Below are 4172 nucleotides of genomic sequence, written 5' to 3' on the forward strand. Positions count from 1 at the left end.
TACATGTATAATACGATCCAAAAATCTATTAAGAGTAGTTTGAAAATCCAATCTCACTAACAATAATGGAAAATAAAATTCTACTTTTATTTTACAGTTTCTGTGAAGAAAGGAAAGATTGGTGTCTTTACTCAAGTCACTGAGCTACAAGCCAAATGGCCATAAATTCTCTACATGAAGAACTAAGAATTGTATTCGATGCAAGATGCATTATCCCCATAAAATGAAAAACCGGAAAATAAAATAATATTTTAAAAAATACTTTTAAAGTGCTAAAATTTAGTGTCGTGTGATGTTATCCATAGTTATTCTTTCCAATGCAACAATGTGACTTTTATCGACTGAGAAAATCCACGAGGGAATCAAATAGATATTGAATTCTTTACACGATATGATGCGAAATGAAGAAAATGGATTTGATGATTTGTATTTGGTCATGATTAACTAATATAGTATGGTATAGTGCCATTGCCTCCAAAATGACTTGTTTGTTGCTATTCTTTTAATTTCACAAAGGGAAGTTTTGACTAATCAACAATTGAAGATAAGAGTGAAGGATTGATCATTGTTAATCATAATTAAATAATTCAACTGATCAAAGCAGCCCAAAAATTAAAAAATTAATATGAGAAAAAAAACTCAGTTACACCGCTTTCATCCAACAAATCAGATTATTGTAATAGAGCCCTAGCATCCCGAAAGGCACAGAGAATACGCGCAGCCCAAGAAATTCTAAGGAGTCGGACCCGGTTCGCAGATGGGATAGTATTATTCGACTGGAACCACTAGTGCTTTTTCGATTATGTAATTAGCAGAGAAGCAGGATATTCCTAAATCCTTTATGCGTAATGGATATTTACTCATACTTTCTACAAAACAAAACCAAAACCAAAACCAAAACTAAAACCAAAACAAAAAGAACAACAATGTGCAAGATTTACATGATCATCTCTAGTTAATGCTATCTGTTATAATAGCAGTAAAATGGAATTAGAAGGGAAAAATAAAATGCAACTCATGTTAACGAAGCATAGCATGCACAATTCGCCTCACAACAGCATTTAGTTTCCTGTCTTATTATCCAAGACTCTTACAACCCAATAATGGGGAAAAAAAATTCACACTTAAAAGTAAGCACCTGCTTTGTACATTCATCCACTCAATAAAGCAAATGAACCTTAATTCATCTTTGTTAAAAGAAAAGTTAAGAACCAATAAAGTATTCCCAAAAATTCAATCTATCTAGTTCTTACCACTATGCTACCATCAGTTTAGTTTTAAGATGCATTTTGACCATCTATCTGACAAATACGGGAGGAAAATCAGCTTCATTTCCGAGAAGGAATGACTCCTCAGCACTGCTGAAAACTCAAACCAAAGAAACATTAGCATAATGTCCTCAAAGAAAGATCTAACAATAAGGCAGGTATTAAGTATGGAAAAGAAAAGGGTGCTAAGTAAAATGTTCCTAGTTGTTCAAAAACAAAATTTGTACCTTCTGGTATTCATTTTAGTAGCTGAATTAGGACTCTGTGGTACAGGAACCTCAAGGCCTGAAGAGTCAAACCAGAAAGAAGAGTCTAAAGCTGGTTGTGTGGTCATTTTTGGCAAGGGCACTTCTCTGAGAAGAAACTCATGACAACCAAGTTCATGTCTCTCTGATGGGTTAGATGAATCATTGGCTCTACAAGGACCCCAAATAGATAATTGGGATCGAAAAGAATCCAAGTAGGTAGATTTCGTATTTGCCAGAATTGGAAATTCTTTTTGAGAGAGCTCGCGATTGTCTTCCACTGAAAAATTTGTCTCTGTTGGAGCTGTATTTGTCTCTATTGGAACTGTCACCTAGCCATTTTTATGAGTGTATCTCTAAATATAAGCCCCTGTTGCTTGAGACCTACCTCTCCCTGACAATTGATTCTCTCCATTTGAATGATAATTCTACAAGATTTCAGCATAAGTGAAACTAAAACCAGAAAATGCTTTAAAATAAATATCTTCTGAACTAAAAGCATTGCATGGCATGGGAGGATTCATAGGATCACCACTTGCATTCACTTTGATAAAAGCCTTTGATTTCAACTGTAGGGATTGCTAGGTGGCTTCTCCAAGATTGTTATTCTGCTGCTAATTCAACATGATAGGACTCAACAATATAGGTACAGACAAGTAGTAATGCTTAGCATACATCAAATTGTCGAAGCAGCTCTTGTACTGACCACAAAGATCAAGTAAAGGTTTTAAAGATTCAGAGTTCTCTTAAATGTTTCAATACTTTCTTTCTCTACGAGACGAGGATAAATTTTCTGAGTTGTTAGCAGCAAGGTTCAAAAGTGCCTAATTGTTCGGTGCTATAATCTCGTGACTTTTGTACAAGCAGATTGAACTGGTAGCCACTATTCTATTCTCAGGCTTTGAACATCAAGCAAAACTCACATCATTGCCAGTGGATGATATAGACCGTCTTCTTCCATGAGAGCTTCCATTTCCAATTCGCCCATTGCAATAGGGAGCTTCATGAGATTTTGCCAGAAAGGAAATACCAAAATTAATTAGTACTTAAGGAAAACAAGTAGATGAATCGTCTCTATTTCTAGAGGACAAAATTCCAGGAGCCCCAACATTAGTTTGTAGCATATTTAAAGTGCTACGGTATTAAAAATAAAACGCAGCACTAGCAATATGCTACAAATTGACTGTAAAATATAATAAAGAATAAAGTAACATTATTAAATAGTCAAACTGTAGCATTTTTTAATAAGTGTTACCATAGAATGACATTTGGTAACATTAAAAAAAAAAAAAAAGCTACGGTGAAATGCTACAATAGCTCATATTTCCATGTCTGTCTAAAGTACTTGCAAAGAGCTAGTTAAGTTCATCTACCAATCTTTCATTTGGCAACATAAGGATTTGTCCAAGCTTAAGAGCTCCATATTTAAAGGCACTACGTATTCGATAAGAATCACCTGTAAAAAGCCCAGAACATGACAACAGATAAAACAATTAAAAGGGAAGTATAAGCCAATTTATACTCAACGATAATCAGAAACAAAATGGCGACACGGTTGTAATGCAAGCTGAGGTGATGGTAACATTGGAGGTGTAGATAACATTACAGTGAGACTCATTAATAAAAAAATAGGTTTAAAGAAATGGAGATGGAAGCAAAATAATTTTTATTTATTTCTGGCAAAGTTCTTTCTATATTTGTTTGCGGCACTGCTGCTTTCATAGAGGTAGCTCAGCCATTGGGCATCGGTCTTTTAGTGAATGTATAATCCCCTACTCATAGTTCTATAGGCAGTACAGTGGTTCTTTTAAATGAGGTAACCATCGACTCATAGTTGTGCTAAAAGTCCGTTGTACTAGAAAAAGCAGTTCCTACCTCTGTTGATACTATGTCCAAGATTGTTATTCTCTTTTAGAACATCAACTATATTAAGATGCTTCTGAGGAAATGTCCGTAGATTCTGTCTCAATCCCCCTTGACGGAACAGAGAACTTGTCAAAACATTCTTGCAAAAATTCTTCACTTAGCAAAAGTTCATCCCTCCCATTTTCTGGTCTTTTGGCTATGAGATAGAATTCAATCAATAAGCAACCATCAAGCCATCCAGTGTCGCAAACATGAAAATAATTCTTACCTACTATATCAGGAAGGGAAGATTTTCAAACTGGTCCATTCAAACTAACACAATAGCTCTCCCACTCAAATTTACTGAAGTACTCTAAAAATCAGTAAAAGACCTATATTGGCAAAATCAATTAATTATTTGGAACTCAAGCATGCACATTGTGTAATGCAATTAGAATTCCCACTAATACATTTTGAGAAAAAAGTTGAAAATTTCTGCAAATACTTACCGCCAAAGGTCCATCTAAAGTAGAATGATATAGATTGAAGATATAGAGGACTAATGTTTCCAATAGAGCTGGCAAAATTTGACACGACCCGATTACCCGACACGAACACAATAAAAATAAATGGGTATGGGTCGTTAAATTTAACACGATTATTAAATGGGTCGGGTCTGGGTCAACACGATTTTTTTTTCATGTCGGGTTAGGGTTAAAATTATTGACCCATTTACCCAATCAATGACCCGATTATATTTTCTATTTTAAAATAATTTACATATTCTTATTATTAAAACTCAAATATTAGAGAT

General features: G+C 34.5%; 1 long non-coding RNA gene across 1 annotated transcript; it reads right to left on the bottom strand.

The window, feature by feature from the left end:
- Positions 1-1049: 1049 nt before the first annotated feature.
- LOC127903792 (uncharacterized) lies at positions 1050-3930 on the bottom strand. The gene is made up of 2 exons (XR_008056616.1): positions 3868-3930; positions 1050-1941 (listed from the first exon to the last, which is right to left on the bottom strand). It is a non-coding gene; the product is annotated as an uncharacterized LOC127903792 (long non-coding RNA).
- Positions 3931-4172: the final 242 nt, after the last annotated feature.

The sequence above is a fragment of the Citrus sinensis genome, chromosome 7 (genome assembly GCF_022201045.2).
Source record: "Citrus sinensis cultivar Valencia sweet orange chromosome 7, DVS_A1.0, whole genome shotgun sequence".
NCBI classification, from domain to species: Eukaryota; Viridiplantae; Streptophyta; class Magnoliopsida; order Sapindales; family Rutaceae; genus Citrus; species Citrus sinensis.